This window comes from Nomascus leucogenys, chromosome 19 (assembly GCF_006542625.1).
Source record: "Nomascus leucogenys isolate Asia chromosome 19, Asia_NLE_v1, whole genome shotgun sequence".
In the NCBI taxonomy this organism is placed as follows: Eukaryota; Metazoa; Chordata; class Mammalia; order Primates; family Hylobatidae; genus Nomascus; species Nomascus leucogenys.
Window position 1 is genome coordinate 42,549,807 of NC_044399.1, and position 20,507 is coordinate 42,570,313.

Consider the following 20,507-nt stretch of genomic DNA (forward strand, 5'->3'; position numbering starts at 1 on the left):
CTTCCCTTGGGCCCGCCCCACGTAGGCCCAAGGGATATAAAACCCAGCACACCAGCAGCTCTCTCTCTTCTCTTCTCTCTTCTCTTCCTTCTCTGCTCTATACCTCCAGTAAAGATCTCTTGACTGCGACCGGTGTAGTCTGATCCTTGCCCAGCCTCTTTCAGCGAGGATTACAGGCACATGCCGCCACACCTGGCTAATTTTTTGTATTTTAGTAGAGACGCGGTTTCATCGTGTTGCCAGGCTGGTCTCGAACTCCTGAGCTCAGGCAATCCGCCCACCTCGGCCTCCCAAAGTGCTAGGATTACAGGTGTGAGCCACCAGGCCCAGTCATGTCCTCTTTTTAAGGGACTAAGAAGCGCCACCTGTGTTCAACAGATAATACCATTTCCCCACCTCAGAGATAAATGCTTTAGTCAGAACAAGGAAAAAGAAAAACACTGCCCAAATAGGTTAAACACCCATACTGACACTCCTAGATTCTCCTACTCATAAGAACATCTAGTAACTATACCTTTTCAATGCGAGGAGTGCTCTTGATACCTACACATCAAGAAAATAAAATGCGATTAGATTTAAAAATCAGTTGACATTACTCTCAAGCTTAAAAGTGCTTCGCGAGCCTTCAAACTCTTACAAATTACTCTACCTATTATTTATCAAAACTGCTTCTCAGGCAAACAACACTTATTCGTTTTATTTTCTTGAATATTATACGTTTGAATCTACCTGATAACATAACCTCATTTTAAAAGTTTTCTATAAAAGACAAGGTTTTTTCCAATTTCTAGCACACAAATGTACTTTTCATTCACAACTGATTCTGAAGTGAAAGACATTCTACGTAGACAATAATCACAGCAATCCTAGAGACAGGTCTTATCCTCCCTACATCACTACCAGTAATCGGTACCATCTCTAAGAGAAAGACAAGTTCCTTAATAGTCAATAGATGGCTTCCAAAGTTTGTCTGTCTCCTCTAAGTATGAGATCGGATTTAACTGGATCTTCTTTTGTTCACGAAGATGCAAAACAATTTTCCAAGAAGTGTTATGTTTCTGAACTTTAAGATTTTTAATTTTCAAGAAATGAATCAATTTAAAGCTAAAAAATAGAATATTGATGATACTTAAACATTCTCCAAGAGAAAACTTTGAATCCATTTTATATGTAGCAAGTTAATATTAAACTGTGTGATAAATCAAGTTTTAAATTAGTAAAGTGTGTTTTAAATGTTATAAACCATGTCAAATGTATAATATATGAACTAACAAATTAAAATACTACGATTGATTAAGCTACAATGTTCTTGTGGTTAAACAAGTTATTACAAAGCATATTATTATTATTTTTGTTTTGAGACAGGGTCTCACTCTGTCGCCCAGGCTGGAGTGCAGTGGCGTGATCTTGGCTTACTACAACCTCCACCTCTCGGGGTACAAGCAATTCTCCACCACAGCCTCCGGGGTAGCTGGGACTACAGGCATGTGCCACCACACCTGGCTAATTTTTGTAGTTTTTGGTAAAGACCGGGTTTCATCATGTTGGCGAGGCTAGTCTCGAACTCCTGACCTCAAGTGATTCACCAACCTCGGGCTCCCAAAGTACTGGGATTACAGGCATAAGCCACTGTGCCTGGCCATGAAGAGTATCATTATAAAAGGTATATGTTATGCCAAGCAATAACAAGATATTGTAGATGTGATTAGTTACAGTAAAACAAAAAGAAAAAAATGTATTTAAGCACTCTTCTGTGTCATGGTTTACCATTAATTCAGAAGTAAAGTGTTTATGGTTGTTATTAAAGTTAAACCGAAGGGGAGAAATAAAGCACCCTGTAATTTGAAGGAAAACTACGAAGTGTGAGATCTCGAGGGGCAAAAAAGAAATGAAGAAAACTAAAAAGAAAAAAAAGTATGTAAGTTATCGTACAGTATTTATGTTTCCTAGGATCTTATATGTTACTAAAAACTAAATCTCAAAATCTTTAAATACTCTGAGAAATAAATACACTATATAGATTACGCTTTTGGAAAATTTTGTAACATCATCAAGAATTTAGTAAAGGGTTCTTTTCATCATAACGCTGATTCAAGTATCTGGTCTGTTAGTCTTTTTTGTGGCCGGCCAGTACACCTGGCTAATTTCTGTATTTTTAGTATGGACTGGGTTTTACCACGTTGGCCAGGCCAGGCTGTTCTCAAGTGATCTGCCCGCCTTGGCTTCCCAAAGTGCTGGGATTATGGGCGTGAGCCACCGCGCCTGGCCACACTTGTTAGTCTTCTAGATAGTCTTTAAGAAAAGGAATATGGATGGAAATGTTAAAAAGTGTCAATCATCTTAAATCAAATGGACACAAAGATTAAATCACATCAGAATTTTTTTAAAAATAGAGGCGTGGTTTCACTCTGTCATCCAGGCTGGAGTAAACTGGTGCAATCACAGCTCGCTGCAGCTTTGACCTCCCTGGCTCAAGCGATCCTCCCACCTCAGCCTCCCAAGCAGCTAACTACAGGTGCACACCACCACGCCCAGCTAATTTTATTTTTTGTAGAGACAGGGTCTTGCTATGTTGCCCAGGCTGGTCTCAAACAATCCATCTGCCTCAGCCTCTCAAAATGTTGGGACAGGAGTGAGCCACTGTGCCCGGCCTAGAAACATTTTACTTGCAAAGATTCTAAAACGGCTTTAGCATACTTAAATTAGACCAAAAGATGAAAACCTATTTTTTAACTCAATGTATTGATCTAAGTAAGCACCAACAAAAACAAAGAAAAAATACAGATTATGAAGCTCATGTACCTTTTTCTTCACCTGTTCTTGTTAGATCAGCCACTAGAAGCTGATAAGATCTGTCATTCTGCAAATTTTATGACAGCCAACTACAAACTACAAAAATTAAATATTTCCCAAAGCTCTATTTTACCATCAATGTTTGAGTATAGGATAGTGAAATGTCAGTACACTTAACCATCAATGCTGCTAATATAAGATACATTTTACAATAAAACTTTAAAGCTGCTAATATAATAGCAGTATTCCATTTCATTCCAATTCTGAAATTAATTCAGCAAGGGAAAAACAAAAAGAAATCAGGTACAATGTGAAGAATAACTGAAAATCCAGGAATATCATACTCCCAAAAATTATCTTACCATTAATCATGATTTCACATTTTATGCTATTACTTGAATAAATTTTGCTATTATAATTTTGGATTAAACAAACTTTTATTATTCTGATGCCATCAGTTATTTGTTTGCTAATTTTTATTAAAATCAGTGAATTGTGAAAGGCACGTTTCACAGAAAATATAAAATACTGTATGTTGCATTTTTAAAAGTGAGAGAATTATACTACTTAACTACTTTCTATGCTAGGTAATGTCACAAAATACTTTAAAATAGTTACATATAAAAATATTCATGAAATACAGCTTTTTTTTTTTTTTTTTGAGACAGTCTTACTCTGTCACCCAGGCTAGAGTGCAGTGGCACAATCTCGGCTCACTGCAACCTCCACCACCTGAGTTCAAGTGATTCTCCTGCCTCAGCCTCCTGAGTAGCTGGGATTACAAGCACGCGCCACCACGCCCGGCTAATTTTTGTATTTTCAGTAGAGATGGTGTTTCACCATGTTGGCCAGGCTGGTCATGAACTCCTGACCTCAAGTGATCCACCCGCCTCAGCCTCCCAAAGTGCTGGGATTACAGGCATGAGCCACCGCACCTGGCCTATATAGCCTCTTTTTAATAAATCACCACAATCACTAAGTGATACTGTGGCCAATTCTACACTTCCAAGACTGCCAAGACATAATCAGCATCATCATATTTTAATTCAAAAGATTCCATAAAAAATCTTTGTTACAGAAAAGATAACTTTCAACAAGAGCCACTTTTTCTGACCCTGTCAACCTGTGAATCAGCTGTTCTTAGAAGCACAGTTACTTGGACACTACACTATTCCCTCAGATGATGTAATCTTAAGGAATTTAGTAATTAGGTGAATTACTAACATAAAACAGTATTTACTGACATGACTAAACTGAAAGGCCTTTCACCTATTCCTAGAGTCTTCACAGAAATCAGATACCCAGTGTAAGAAAACGGTGTTGAAAGCTCTGCTGGTCACTTCAAAGAGAACAATCACTTCAACAAATCCAGAGGATAATGTACTAGAAACTGGGGAAATCTTAAAAGTATGAAAGCTCAAATAAAAATACTACTGCGTGCTAATATACAGCAACAAAAAGAACCACTGCAGAAACTGTTATGACTTTATGAGAGCAAAAACAAATGAAGAGGCGAAAACACAACCATTAAGAAAAAAAAAAGACAAAGAAGGCATTGAGAGAAGAAGCACAAAATAAAGATTATCCCTGAAAATGTGTTGACTAAAATATTCTGTTCTAAATACTTAATCTTAAAATTTCGATTAGAACTGTCCATTTGGCAGAACTACAAAAACATTTCCTTAAAAAATTACCATTACTTCAACTATATTTTTAAAAGGCCTGTACACTTGGAAAACACTATCATAATAATTAGAATAACTTGTCTCACTATTTACTTAGAAATGCTCCATTTAAAAGTAGGCCAACAATAGGAACTTTGCTATTGCACAACAGAGAAAGTAAATGAAATAACATCTATTAACATTCAGTGTCCATGGCATGTTTCTCCATCTCCTAGAACATACTGTGACTTACACTGTCTACTCTGAACAATTTACCACTTCTTCATCCATGCAGTAGCTCAAATAAAGACAGTTCCTGTGTTAATCCCACAATAAGCCTCAGTAATTCTCACATCACCGTAGTTGTAAACGTTTGTTAACAGAAAAAGAATGTTTTTCCTAAAATAGCTACATAACACTAAGACTACTCAAATTCCTAAATAATCCTTTTACAACATGCTTGCCAACTTTATTTTGATACATTAAACATGTGGAGCCTATTTTAAAAGCTCTTTAACTGTGACTATCAAAACAGCTTCCTAGTTATTAACGTCTCTTTTTAAAAAAAAGTTTTCAAGTTGTTCTTAGAAGAAATTGAATATTGATGAATTTGGGCTGCTATCAAATGCCTAAGAAGCACTTTTTTTTGCCGAATAAGATGGGCAAACATCCTAGATCTGCTAAATCTGACATGAGAGGTCATGCAATTTTAAAAAATGAAGAAATAACTATTTCCAACACTCACTGACTCCTTCATTTAAAAAATTATTTTCCGTGTTATTTTCACACTTTACGTTTAATAATACAATTTTTTTTAAGGCTGTTAGGCTTAAACTATAAAAAACTGATCTACGACATATGGCTAGTCAGTCTATACTCTTAATGGGGCTCCGGTAGATTTGGGGTACTGACAATAAGTGGCAGTTTCAATTAAGAACTTCACTGTTAGGAATGACATCCGAAACGGATGGTGCTAGGGAAGACAGGCAAGAGATACCGGGGTACGATGAAAAGAGAAACACACAATTTAAAGCCACTAAGGAGGGAAGGCGAGGGTAGAACGCATAGACAGCACAGAAAGACGATTTAACAAGGAAGTGAAGTGGAGCGCAGAGTAGGGCAGAAGCTGATGAGGAAACGAATGGGAAAAGATAGTGTTTTCAAACAGGGCATGCACCAGGAAGAGAAGCGCCAAGGCTTGGGGTAGCCCCACTGCTTTCGTGTGAAAGAGATGCTTGCAGACTGAAGCGGAGGGAAGAGGGAATCAGTCGGCTTCCAGGCGTTCGAGCAAACTCCCATTCTCTCCCTGCGCCTCTCCCAGCCCTCAGCCGAGCGGAGGCGGCGGCCGGGGAAGGGGCCTACCCGAGAGCCAGGCCCAGCGTTCCCCTGCCTAGGCTCCGCGGCAGCAGGGAAAGCAGCGAGGATTCGGAAGGACAGAGGCCCCGGCCGCGGCTCGGTAGCCCCGCGAAAACCGGCCTAGGGCCCGGGGCCTCGACGGCGCGGCCGGTCAGCCGCTTCCCCTCCGGCGGGGCGCCGGGCGGCCTTACCTGAGGCAAGGGAGGGAGAAGATGTCTAGGGCGCCTCGCTCGCGCCCGCCGCGGTACTCAGTCCAACTTTCCAACGGAGGCGCGACCCTGACTCAGCCGCCGCTTCCCCCTCAGGGTCTTGACCACCGCCTCCGCCGCCTCCGGGGCTGTTTACACCGCCCGGCCCCTCACGCCGCCGCCGCCGCCGCTGCCGCCTTCTCTCCACCCTAGCGCCGTTGTCGATTCGGCCGCCGCCACCTCCTCCGCCGCAGCCTCGTCTCTCTGGAGCATCTTCCAACCACCGAACCCTGAAAATCAGAGACTCCAGCCGCGCCGGCAGGAAACTCCCCCGCAACTGCTAGGGGAACGAGCGGTCAGAGCACCGGCGGCTTTTCCGCCATTGAGCAGAAGCCGCTCGGCTCCTTCTGCAACCCCCTCCCCGCACCCTAGTCCTTCCCCGCCCCTCAGGGAGCCCCGCCTCCAGCTGCCACCCACTGGGATGCCGCGCGCCCTCTCACGCCCCCGGTTTGCTGGGAGTCTTGTCAATCACCTCTCCCCTCCCAGTGCTGCTCCCTCGGCACCTCCGTACTTGGTTTACCCCGCCCACCCGGCCCCGCCTCTGAGTTTCTAATTTCCCATTGGGCATCAGTGGCTACTTTCAATTGGCAAGGTCAGCTGTCCATCAAACACCGCCCACTAAGTGAGACCCAACCCTTTATTACCATTTACTTTATTCGGCCCCGCCTCCGCTAGGTCCTACCTCCCGAACGTCAGGGACCACCCCGCTACCAGCCATAAGTAGAGACCTCCGTCAATCAAATAACGCCCACCTGCGCTCCTCCTAGCAAAGCCCCGGTCCCAGCGATTGTCTTTTCTTATTGGTCCAAATCGTGGTCCGAACCCCCAGTCACTGGCTTTCTTTGCGGGTCAGTCACTGAGCCAATTTCCAAGTCCGTCACGCCGGCTTTTTTCAAATGAACGCGCAAAAGGAGGGGAAGTATCTGGAAAGCGATTGGTTGGTCCTAGAAAATGGTCAAACCCAGAGAGTCTGTACGGATCCTTTCTGTTCTGTGAGGACCATGCCCCCGTGTATTTGACCTCTAAGCCTTGCGTAAAAGAAGCGCCATAAGGGACCAACGAGCAGTCCAGCTATAGGTGTGGACGCCTGGTCCCACCCGGAATTGCAGGGGCTTGGCTACTGATTGGCTAAGAAAGTCCTCCTAGGCACTCATTGGAGGATCTAAACGTCTCTCTTCGGCGTGGAGTCGGGAAGGGATGGCTCAGACGAGGACAAGAAGTGGGCAGGGGAGAGGCGGTTGTTTTGCTTCAGCCGCGGGTGGGGCGCACGCGAGAGTGGGAAACTGGGAAGGCCGGGCTCTGGGGAGGTGTTGCGGGGAGGGGAAAGGCCCGGATGTTCCCTAACAATGAAATCATCGCCGACCTATCAGAGCCGCCGAGCTGGGATACCTGCCTGACCTGTCCCCCGGAGAAAGAAGAGCGGGCGGGAAATTGGGGTGTCGGAAGAACCTGGAAAGCAACGTGAGAAAGTGGGACAGGTGTTCCCTTCAGGAGGATTTTGTGCTATTAGAGATTATTTTTATACCAGCCCTTGACATTTCCGTATTTTGTTTCTCAATCAGCATTGATTTTTAACACTCCCAGCCTAGTCTCTTGACATGGACTTGTTCATTTCGCAGTTATTGAGCACCTGCTGTTTGCCAGGCACTGTATGTAGAGCTGGAGATACAAAAATAAATTAGGCAATCGCAGTACAAGATGATAGGTACCATAATTGAAACATGCACAAGGGCTGTGATGACATAAAGGGTCTTCCTTGTGGAAAGGTTTACCAAGAAAGGCTTCACAAAGACACAGGATGAGTCAAGAATGAATGATAGGGGTTTAACAGGCCGATGGGGAAAGTGAACATGACTCCTCCAGCTATCAAATTAGATGATGCTCCCATGTTAATTCTCCAAACGAGAAACAAAAGTGTAATAGAGGTATTCTAATACTTACTTAGATATATATATATTTTTATTTATATATATATATTTTTAATCCGAATGTCCTAAAAGAACTTAAACCTATTTCCTACTTTGGTGTAATTGTTTGGGCAGACAATTTAAGCTTAGACCCAACAGAGTGCTATTCAGGTTAGGGGCTGTCAATGTTTTATAGAAAGGGGCAAATTAAGTAATAGGACAATTGTCCAGGCCGTCATAAGGACGACAGAAACAAAGACTTAATTGCAATTCGGGTTTTTTTGTTTTTTTGAGCAAGCATATTTTATTTTTTAATAAGACAAATCTGAAAAGCAAACGCGGTCCAAAAAGCATGTGATTCGGTAAGAGATTTTAAAAAACCAAAAAACCGTATCTTCTTTTCATCCCAGATCTTAACTGTGTGTTTTCCTCTTCGAGAACTTGCATCGTCAATAACGTCATCGTGAACGAGACTAGCAGTGTGGATCATTTCTGCAATTAAGGCTCTGGCGCGCTGGCTGGCTTGCACATGTCAAATTAACAGACAGCAATGCTTTTTAACAGACGCCGCCTAGAACCTTCTCAGCAATCAGCTTGTGAAAACTGGACATCGGGTCGGGAGTTGTTATGATGAATATTACATGCTCGGGCCATTAGCACCCCAATAATTGGTCGAAAGGCTTTTCCTTTTCCATCAAAGTAGTACTCAGACATTTCCTGAAGTTCTGTTGTTGATATGAGCAGTTCCTTTCTAATGTCCTCATACAGACCTTTCAAGTCTCTGCAACCGAATTTGAAAGGATCGGTGATCTGTATATTTCTCACCACTGTGTGTTTTACTGTCCGGGGTTGTGTGATAAAACCGTGATATGCTATATACATTTGGACAGGCAGATGTTAAGCGTTTCACAAGACTAAAATAGGGTATCTGAGACAAGCCAAATCCCTTTCGCCTATGAGCTTGAGCGCGGGCGCCGGCAGGCAGCGGCGCACGGCCCCGGAGGCCCTGCAAGGCCGGGGGAGCTGGGCCCGCGCCGCCGGCCCCCAGGAGCAGCCGCGCGCCCACGGCCACCAGCGTGAGGCCATGGTCGGAGTCTGAAAGTCGCGGCAGGGTGGCGGCTCCGCCTCTGCAATTCAGATTTTTAAAACCTACTCATCAAGTTTGTGTGAGAATGGTGTTTCTTACAGCATGGTGAATAGACCACCAGCATCCGAATCATCTGGGATTCTGGGATAGAGATTCCCAGGTCCACTTGTGCCTACAAATCAGGGACTCTGGGGACAAGGCTCAGAAAGGTGAATTTTAAAATAGCTCCCCAGATTTTTTTTTTATTTTTTATTTTTTTTGAGATGTAGTCTCACTCTGACGCCCAGGCTGGAGTGCAGTGGTGCAATCTCGGTTCACTGCAACCTCCGCCTCCCAAGTTCAAGCGATTCTCCTGCCTCAGCCTCCCGAGTAGCTGGGATTGCAGGCACCCACTACCACGCCTGGCTGATTTTTGTATTTTTAGTAGAGACGGGGTTTCACCATGTTGGTCAGGCTGGTCACGAACTCCTGACCTCAAGTGATCCGCCCGCCTCAGCCTCCCAAAGTGCTGGGATTACAGGTGTGAGCCACCGCACCCGGCCTGCAGATGAATTTTATGTGCATCAATGTTTGAGACCCTCTGGCACAGGATAATGGAGGCAGATGTAAAGTAAATTCATTTCCTCACTTTTGCATGTTGGGAAAACATATATATATCTCACATTTCCACTGTCCCCTTTATTATCACCATGAGATCATACAGTCCGCAGGAAGTATTATTGAAGTGACTTATAAAAAAAATTTTCTTAAATCACACTCCATTGCCTGACACCCCTTATGTAAGCAGAAGGGAGTCTGAGACCTCAGCTTCTAAAATGGGAACCATGCTAAGGATAAAAAACTGAAGACATTTAGGGACCCTTTTCCTGTGAATACAAGCAACCACAGAAAGGCATGAGAACAGTTTCTTGGCTTGCTTGACTTCCTTCTCACTTTCCCTTGGTTGACCCAAAAATAAATACAAAACTCAGTCATTTAGGTGGGCTGATAATTCCATATCATTCATACTTTCAATCACTAAGAGCAAAAAAAAAAAAAGTATGGAGATACCCCAGAACAGATATGAAGGTTAACTTTGTTGTATGCTTTATTTGCTTAAAATACTAAACCATTAAAGAAAGCCCAACAAGATTCACAACTTTGAAAACTGGTGTGTACTATCATAAACGTAATGTGTCATAAACCCTGAGTACCATCAGAATGTGCTCTGCTACGAACTAGCTGTGTGACTTGAGCTAGTAACTAAGCTCTCTGAGCCTTGGTTTGTTCTGCAAGATGGGAATTGTAACATCTTTCTCCAGAGCCAATGAAGAGCTTTAGAATCTCTTAGTAATGCAAATCACTCCCTGATATATAGTTTTAAATAAAAACAGTATTAAATGTAATGTAGAAAAAGTTGGGTGAGGAAATCACATGATCACCCCTAGCTGCAAGGGAGGCCAAACAATTAGGGAACGGCGAGGTCACAAGTTGCTTAGAGCAGAGATTCCCAGTCTTTACCAAGCATCACAATCTCGCTAGATGTCATTTATACTCACCACTCTTTTGAAATTATTATAATTATTATACTCATCACTAGATCTTGTTATTTCATGCATTAATAAAGAAGCATAGGCTGGGCGTGGTGGCTCATGCCTGTAATCCCAGCACTTTGGGAGGCTGAGGCAGGTGGATCATGAGGTCAGGAGTTTGAGACCAGCCTGGCCAACCTAGTGAAACCCTGTCTCTACTAAAAATAGAAAAATTAGCCAGGTGTGGTGGCACGTGCCTGTAGTTCCAGCTACTCGGGAGGCTGAGGCAGGAGAATCACCTGAACCTGGGAGGTGGAGGTTGCAGTGAACTGAGACCATGCCATTGCACTCCGGCCTGGGTGACAGAGTGAGACTCTCTCTCAAAAAAAAAAAAAGCAGCATATCACAAATGTACTTGTTTGATAACTGTCTTTAATTATAATTGGTTTTCCTTTGTAATCTTAATGAGCTTTATGTATTTTTAAATGTTATTCTGAGAAGAAATCCACAGGATTCACCAGAGACCCTTTGCCCAAAAAAAGGCATGGAGGAGGTCGTACCCCTGCTGTGGACTATAACCTCCAATTCAGCAAGGACATCGTTTCTTTTGTTGTAAATCACACACAATAGATGCTTGATAAGTATTTCTTGAATTGCATTTGGAGGATCTCTAGTAGTTTGCTGGACATTTTTCCTTTTCTCAGTGCTACGACCTGAAGCCTGGGCCTGTCCTCCAACCCTGCTTCCTCCTTAGAGAGGAAGTTGATCAAGCTATCACGATCTTACATGCAATCCCCACAGCCTAGGAGGCCAAAACTGGCTTCCTCAGAAGCAGATCCTCCTTTGTGTTTTAAAGTGAGTGTCATACACATAAGATGATTGAGATTATGATTATAACACAGTGGGTGGTATCAGGAAAACTATTCACATGGAGCCCAACTATAAATGCTGCAACACTACTAAATGTTTAAATATGCTTGGCTGTGGAAAACTCTAATAACAGCCATTTGTGTAAGCAGTTTAGCATTTATGCCCAAATTCATTTACATTATTCATTCACTTTGTTATGTTTTTTTCTTTTTACAATAAAGTATACATTTCTGCCAACTCTTCATCTTTTGCTTTATCATAGCATTGCCATTTGCTCATGCAATATGGTGGTTTGCTCATGCTTCAAAAACCTAAAGGCAACATTGCGCTACTTTTCCCTTATGTTCCTTCGACATCTGCAGCAACTCTTCCCGTTTACTTGTCTGAAAGCTCTTTTTCTCCTACTAGTGAAACTGTGCTCGGTAATCCCAGCACTTTGGGAGGCTGAGGCGGGCGGATCACAAGGTCAGGAGATCGAGACCATCCTGGCTAACATGGTGAAACCCCGTCTCTACTAAAAACACAAAAAATTACCCAGGCGTGGTGGTGGGCGCCTGTAGTTCCAGCTACTCTGGAGGCTGAGGCAGGAGAACGGCGTGAACTCGGGAGGCGGAGCTTGCAGTGAGCCAAGATCTCACCCACTGCATTCCAGCCTGTGCGACAGAGCGACACTCCATCTCAAAAAAAAAAAAAAAAAAAAAAAGGAATCTCAGCGGACTCAGACTGGAGCAGACATCAAGGAGATGAACATAGGAGTAAAATCACAAGTCTATTATTCGACAAGTATGCAGGGATATAGTTGTAGGAAACCTGCAAATCGAAAATTCTTGGTGAAAGAGTCATGCAGGACTTCAGTGCAATTAGTTTAAAAGGTTTCATATTGGGTCGGGTGGCTCATGCCTGTAATCCCAGCACTTTGGGAGGCTGAGGCGGGTGGATCACCTGAGGTCAGGAGTTTAAGACCAGCCTGGCCAACATAGTGAAACCTCATCTCTACTAAAAATACAAAAAATTAGCTGGGTGTGGTGGCAGGTGCCTATAACCCCAGCTACTCAGGAGGCTGAGGTAGGAGAATCGCTTGAACCTGGGAGGCAGAGGGTGCAGTGAGCAGAGATTGTGCCATTGCACTCCAGCCTGGGCAACAAGAGCGAAACTCCGTCTCAAAAAAAAAAAAAAAAAAAAAAGGTTTTATATTAAGGCCCGTATTTAATGTCCTTTACATAGAGGCCTAATTCTGGCAAGTAAGCAGAGATCCTCGCAATTAGGTAACTGGTCTCGAGGCAGGTAACTTATCAGGACCTGGGCGTAGGAAGATTGGAGATCAGGGTTGAAAAGTTCAGGCTCTGAGGCCAGATAGAAATGGTTACAGGAGAGGATGCAAGAGACTCCCAGCTGAGTTACCAGAACCAACCAGCAGCAAAAACGGCTGGAAAATGAGCCAGTAAGAGGGCACACTAGGGCTTCTTATTGTCTCCCTGTCTGGGACCAGAACTTGTCCCAAAATATGGGGGTAGATACAAACCTTATACAAGGATTGAATTACAAGTCTACCGAGAGGTTGGGGACTAAGGACGGGGGCTCCTTCATATTGAGAGAGAGTTTGCAAAGGCTCTGGAATTGAATTTGTTTTTTTCAAACCGTTTTACTCCAAATTTCAGACACACACAAAACTAGAGAGAGTAGTATTATATAATATACCCTGTGTACCTATCACATAGCTTAAACAATTCTGAACATTTTGTTTTATTGCTTCAACCATCCTTCCCACCAAATTTTTTAAGGTTCAGTTTTTAGTCTGCTGATTTTGATATCTTCCCTGGAAATGTGTCCCATTCTCATGACTTCAACTACTGCCTCAATGCATCTGAGCCCCAAGTGTGGAGCACCAGCTCCATCCTCTTGGTGTGTCCTCAGCTACCTACTGGATTTGTCCATTTCAACATCCCATGGCACTTCTCTCCTATTGGTTGCCTTCTTGGCAGCCTCCCTAACTCGATCTTGTATCCTGCTATAGAGCCTCACTTAATTGAGGTATGCTCTGGGGGAGACTGAGCTGCTCCCCAGCCCCAGAGATTAATCTTAATCAGTCTAAGCTATCTATGATAATATCATTCCCCCTTTCGGGTGATTGGTTTAGGAATGTGCATGTGAGGCAAGTCAGGCTAATGACACTTGATAGGAAATATGCTGGAGGTGGAGGATCCTGAATAGTTCCTCATAATCCTTGTAAGAATAGTTCCTCATAGTCCTCATTTTTATGAGGACTATGAGAAAAGATACCCACTCTTCCTTTCTTGGACCCAGATTCCTGCAGTGTATCTCAGTTATGCCACTCACTACCTAGTGACTCTGGGCAAATTATTTAATATCCCTGTACCTCGGTTTCCTCATCTGTAAAATGGGATAATAGAACCAACTCATAGGGTTGCTGTGAGGACCAAAAGAATTAATATATGTAAAGTACTTAGAGCAGTCTTTTGCTTATCAAAAGTACTATGCAAATTTTAGCTATATTATTATTATTATTATTTTGTAAGGATGTGATGCTTGGAGCTATGACAGCCATTTGTGACCATGAAGGGACCAAACTAGAGGACAAAGAGCAAGTCACTATGCATGAAAGAGTGAAAATGTGGAAAGGACCTTAACCATTGATGATATTGTCAAGCTATTGAATTAAACAACCTTGGAATCACTCTACTCTTGAATTTCTCATTAAGTGTGATAGTAATTTTTCTTATTTTATGTGCCTCTTTTGGTTGAATTTTCTTTTCTTTTTTTTTTTTTTTTAAACAAGGTCTCCCTCTGTTGCCCAGGCTGGAGTGCAGTGGTGCGATCTCCACTCACTGCAACCTCTGCCTCCCGGATTCAAGCAATTCTCCTATCTCAGCCTCCCAAGTAGCTGGGACCATGCCTAGTTAATTTTTGTATTTTCAGTAGAGATGGGTTTCGCCATGTTGGCCAGGCTGGTCTTGAACTCTTGACCTCAAGTGATCAGCCTACCTCAGCCTCCCAAAGTGCTGGGATTACAGGTGTGAGCCACTGTGCCCAGCATTTTTGGTTGAATTTTCTGTTACTTGCAACCAAAAGCATCCTAATTGATACATACACCCTAAACCAAATTTTCTCTTCCCAAAGCTCACTCTAGTTTATTACCTCTGTCAAGACATAACAGTTTCCCCATTCAGCCTCCTATATAATTCCCCATATCTAGCCAGTTTTGTCAATGTTTCCTTCCAACTTTTTCATCCTCTCCACTAACACAATTACTGTTAGTGGCAAAACCAAAATAAAGTAGTCCAGCTAGGGTGGGCACAGTGGCTCACACTTGTAATCCCAGCACTTTGGGAGGCCAAGGTGGGTGGATCACAAGGTCAAGAGATCAAGACCATCCTGGCCAACATGGTGAAACCCCATCCCTACTAAAAATACAAAAATTAGCTGGGTGTGGTGACACACGCCTGTAGTCCCAGCTACTCAGGAGGCTGAGGCAGGAGAATTGCTTGAACCCAGGAGGCGGAGGTTGCAGTGAGCCGAGATCATGCCACTGCACTCCAGCCTGGTGACAGAGTGAGACTCCGTCTCAAAAAAAAAAAAAAATTGTCCGGCTAATGCCTTGAAATAGCCCTCATTATCTTTGAAGTGGAAAGATAAAAAAAGACATTAAAGATTAAAAGAATAATTCTTGGCCAGGTGCGGTGGCTCATGCCTATAATCCCAGCACTTTGGGAGGCCAAGGTGGGTGGATCACCTGAGGTCAGGAGTTCAAGACTAGCCTGGCCAACATGGTGAAACCCCGTCTCTACTAAAAAATACAAAACTTAGCCAGGCATGGTAGCAGGCACCTGTAATCCCCGCTACTGGGGAGGCTGAGGCAGGAGAATCGCTTGAATCTGGAAGGCTGAGGTTGCAGTGAGCTGAGATCATGCCATTGCACCCCAGCCTGGGCGACAAGAGTGAAACTCCATCTCAGAAAAAGAAAAAAAGAGTAATTCTTTTCAGGCTGGGTATAGTGGCTCATGCCTGTAATCCTAGTCCTTTGGGAGGCCAAGGATGGGGGATCACTTGAGCCCAGGAATTTGAGACCAGCCTGGGCCACACAACGAGACCCAGTCCCTACAAAAAACTTAAAAATTAGCCAAGTATGATGATGCGCACCTGTGGTCACAGCCACTCTGGGGGCTGAGGCAGGAGGATTGCTTGAGTCTGGGAGTTTGTGTTTACAGTGAGCTATGATTGCACCACTGCACTCTAGTCTAAATCACAAAGGGTAATACTGACTCAAAAAAAAAAAAAAATTCTGGCTGGGCATGGTGGCCATGTCTATAATCCCAGCACTTTGGTAGGCCAAGGCAGGCGGATCACCTGAGGTCAGGGGTTTGAAACCAGCCTGGCCAACGTGGCGAAACCCCATCTCTACTAAAAATACGAAATTAGCTGGGCATGGTGGCACACGCCTGTAATCCCAGCTACTCGGGAGGCTGAGGCAGGAGAATCACTTGAACGCAGGAGGCGGAGGTTGCAGTGAGCCGAGATCATGCCATTGCACTCCAGCCTGGGCAACAAGAGCGAGACTCTGTCTAAAAAACAAACAAACAAACAAACAAAATTCTTCAGAAAAGATAACTATTGAGTACTGGGCTTAATACATGGGTGATATAATAATATGTACAACAAACCCCGTTGACATGTTTAGCTATGTAACAAACCTTCACATGTATCCCAAACCTAAAATAAAAATTAAAAAATAATTATTTTCAGAGCACTATTTAGAAAAGGATGCAAAATGGATAGACTAGGTGAGAAAATTCTCTACATAGATTTATATTTATCACTATATCTTAAGGTTAAATTCGACCCGGTAAATAGCTATAGAGAGGGAGAAAGCCATCTGCTAAAGCTTGTTTTTCATTGTATTATTTTGGAATTCAATTGTCTATTAATAAATTGGGATGTGCGCAGTGGCTCATGCCTGTAATCCCAGTACTTTGGGAGGGAGGCTGAGGCGGGCAGATTGCCCGAGGTCAGGAGACCGAGACCAGCCTAGCCAACATGGTGAAACCCTGTCTCCACTAAAACTACAAAAAATTAGCTGGGCATGGTTGTGCGCACCTGTAATCCCAGCTACTCATGAGGCTGAGGCATGAGAATCGCTTGAACCTGGGAGGCAGAGGTTGCAGTGAGCCGATATCGTGCCACTGCACTCCAGCCTGGGCGACAGAGCAAGAGTCTGTCTCGAAAAAATAAAAAACAATAAATTGAGTATAATTTTCAAACTCTATCATAGTTGTCTCTACCCATGAAGGACAACTATTTTGGTGATTTTGTCAATACCAAATTCATACAATTTATAGCAAGGAAACACCAAATAAAGGTCATTGTTCATAATTTTATAGGTCAATTTTATAATTATAATAATTTCATAAGTCATAAAAGAATGTATTTATATTTTTGTTACTTTCTCCTGGACATATTTCTTTGTGTGCTTTAGAAGATTATATACAACCACCGAAACAGTTTTCTTTTACAATAACTTTGCAGTGTTACTTTTATTTACTTACTGTGGGGTGATTATATTATAAAGTTAAGCACTTTTGTGAATTTCAGTTGCTACATGAATATGCACGTTTGTTCATATTTGGGCAACTGTATTATGGTTTGTTTGCTATTAATCACCATCATTCAGGACAATATAGAAAAACCAACATAAAGTATTAGACATGATTGCTAGATTTATTGCAAAATACTTTCTCAATGGGGACAAATAGCTGAATGGCCCCAGGAAACCTAATCTCTGTATCTTAAGCTGAAGTGAGTGAAAGTATATTGGATAGAAAATGCTATAAGATTATAGAAAAGAACAACTTCAATTAAAGCAATGTGTCTTATAATTTCCCAACACTTCAACAGAACTCAACACCAACTAGAAGCTAGTAATCAGACATAAGAGAAATATTTTTAAGCTAATTTCCTACCAATTAACAACCTGAACCACCTTCTGCAATCCTGCTAGTTTGCTCACTATAGCCCCCTCTCTCCCTCCTCTATCATCTCTGCTGATCACAACAGATTACAGGATCTCCTCTCTCTTTCCTGAGCTACAGTAGTAATGTTTTTGTGCTGTGCAATTTTATACTTAATTATATACTGTTTTGTGCTAGTCTCTAATTGTATTAGGTATGTTATGTAGTCTCTTCTCAACTCGACTGTAGTCCCAGAGGCTAGGATCATAACTTTTGTGGGTGTATTCCCAGATCATAACCCGCTTCCTCTGAGAATTTTACCCACTGCCCAGTGGGATGGGTCTCCAACAGACACATTGGTACTAAATGACACTGGAGGTCTGGTCATTTGACCAGACCAGAGTGGTCACTCTTCCTAAGTCAGGCCAAACTTTTTTTTTTTCCTGGGAAATTTGATTTGAGACCAAGAAAATGTCCATCAGGCTAAGCTGGTCTTTTGAGAGGAAATGCTGTCAACTCAGAGAGCTTTCAGGCCACCTTTCTCCATTCTGTGCCCAGGGAAGGAGAGAGAGCCAGTTAGTTGTGAGAGAAGAATGAAGCAGGGAGTAGGGCTGAGAGAAAGGAGCCAGCTCTGCCTGGATTCTTCAAGGCTGAGAGTTTCTGATTCCAGAAGTTCAACTACTTTACGCCCTTGAGTTTTGTGAGACATCTCCACATTCTTTTTTTGCCTAAATTAGCTTGAGTTGGTTTCCGTTATTTGCAACCAAAATAGTTGTAACTGAGACATCCAGATTAAAAGTAAGAAAAAGGCTTCCTACACTTGTCCATTGAGACAAGTCAGTTGTATCAAGATGCCACTATTTCATGGCCATGAAAAGCTTCTAAATTTATCTGTAGACTCACATATCTGCACGGCTATACAGTACATCCGTTGGTGACCCATGAGGATTAAATAGTATGGGAGGCCTTTGTTACCTGATTCTTAGTTGGATGTTAGATTATTTCTTTTCTTTTTAAAAATGCAGCTGTGAGGGCTGAGTGTGGTGGCTCATGACTGTAATCCCGGCCCTTTGGAAAGCCAATGTGAGAGGATAGCTTGAGCCCAGAAGTTTGAGACCAGCCTAGGCAAGATTGGGAGATCCTACCTCTAAAAAAATAAAAAATTAGCCAGATGTGGTGGTGCACACTTACAGTCCCAGCTACTCGGAAGGCTGAGGTGGGAGGATCACTTGAGCTTGGGAGGTGGAAGTTGCAGTAAGCCATGATAGTGCCACCGCACTTCAGCCTAGGTGACACAGAGAGATCCTGTCACAAAACAAAAAAAAAAGAAAAAAAAAAAGCAGCTGTGCTTGGGATAGATGATTTCTTGAGAGAACAAATTGTGAAGGAAAAATGGCCTTGAATTTTTTGTCATTTAATATATGTATTATTATATGTGATGGTTGTTTTAGTTTTTTTTTGGCATGACTACTCATAAACAAATATTTTAGTTTTCAAAGTGCATTTGTACGCATTCTCTCATTTGACCTTCACAATAGTCCTCTAAGAAAGTATTGTGATATCATTCCTATTTCATAAATGAAGAAACTGAGGCTCAGCGACATCAAGTATGATCAAGTGATCAGTGACACTGATCTTTTTTTTTTTTTTTTTTTTTTGAGACGGAGTCTCGCTGTCGCCCAGGCTGGAGTGCAGTGGCGCGATTTCAGCTCACTGCAGGCTCTGCCCCCCGGGGTTCACGTCATTCTCCTGCCTCAGCCTCCCGAGTGGCTGGGACTACAGGTGCCCGCCACCTCGCCCGGCTAATTTTTTTTTTGTATTTTTAGTAGAGACGGGGTTTCACCGTGTTAGCCAGGATGGTCTCGATCTCCTGACCTCGTGATCCGCCCGCCTCGGCCTCCCAAAGTGCTGGGATTACAGGCATGAGCCACCGCGCCCGGCCGACACTGATCAAGTTTAATGTCACTAATCTAGCAAGGATACAACACCGACTCAGAACCAGTGTTCTTCCTGTACTCATATTTCATCTTTGTCTTCTTATAGCAGGGGTTTTAAAATGGTTCTGGTTTTTGTTTTCCCTTTAAAGACTATTTTTTTCTATTGAAGTATAAAATGGATACCAAAAAGTGCACAAATCATAAGTGTATAAAGCTCAATGAATTATCACAAAGTGTACACACCATGTAACCACCAACAAGGCATGAAATTGGTCATGACTGGCACCCCAGAACTCCCCTTCTGCCCCCTCCCAATAGCTATTCTCTCCTTCTTCCCCAAAGGAAATCACCTTCTTGATTTTTAATACCATAGATTTGCCTGTTTACAAACTTTATATAAATGGAATCATGCATACAGAGAAGAGTAGCATGGCCCCTGTGCAAGGATGACATGCAAATTTATGAAGCATTCATTAAAAAAAAATAATAAATATATAAATAAATAAATGGAATCATGCATTATGGATACTTTTGCGTTCAACTTCTTTTATTCATGTGAGATTTGCTTGCATTTAAGTGGGTAAAAGTACATTAATTTCTATTCCTACATTGTATTTCATTTTATGAATACAGTATGATGTATGCATCCATTCTATTATCTATAAATACTTGGACTGTTTCCAGTTTGGGGCTATAATGAATGATACTGCTATGGTCATTCATGAATATATCTTTTAGTACACCACATATATGCCCTATTAAGTAAATACCTAGGAATGAAATTGCTAAGTCAAAAGTTCAGACTTAATGGCTACTCCTGGCAGTTTTCCAATGTGGTTAGATCAATTTATGCTTCCACTCCTCTGATATAGAAAAATTCCAGCTGCTCCATATTCTCATCAACACTTGGTGTTTTCTGCTTTTAACTTTAGCCATCCTAGTGAGTGTATAATGGTATATCTCAATGTAATTTAAACTTGCTTTTCCCTGATTTCTTTTTTTTTTTTTTTTTTTTTTTTGAGACGGAGTCTCGCTCTGTCGCCCAGGCTGGAGTGCAATGGCGCGAACTCGGCTCACTGCAAGCTCCGCCTCCCAGGTTCACGCCATTCTCCTGTCTCAGCCTCCCGAGTAGCTGCGAGTACAGGAGCCCACCACCACGCCCGGCTAATTT

At 42.7% G+C, this 20,507-nt stretch overlaps 1 protein-coding gene, 1 non-coding gene and 1 pseudogene across 5 annotated transcripts in view; 1 reads left to right on the forward strand and 2 right to left on the reverse strand.

The window, feature by feature from the left end:
- PPM1B (protein phosphatase, Mg2+/Mn2+ dependent 1B) overlaps positions 1–6,844 on the reverse strand; it is a 68,548-nt gene extending 61,704 nt beyond the window's left edge. For 3 of the 4 annotated variants that reach the window (XM_003262796.4, XM_003262794.4, XM_030799598.1), the window contains exon 1: positions 6,005–6,459. The gene's annotated coding sequence lies outside the window, so the exon portion shown is untranslated. Of the gene's footprint in view, positions 1–6,004; positions 6,460–6,813 lie in introns of those variants that run through there. The other variant, XM_030799596.1, reaches the window with a different exon arrangement.
- Positions 6,845–7,413: 569 nt separating this feature from the next.
- Positions 7,414–9,054, reverse strand: LOC115831489 (annotated as a pseudogene).
- Positions 9,055–19,710: 10,656 nt separating this feature from the next.
- LOC115831596 lies at positions 19,711–19,817 on the forward strand. The gene has a single exon (XR_004027123.1). It is a non-coding gene; the product is annotated as a U6 spliceosomal RNA (small nuclear RNA).
- The last annotated feature ends 690 nt before the right edge of the window (positions 19,818–20,507 follow it).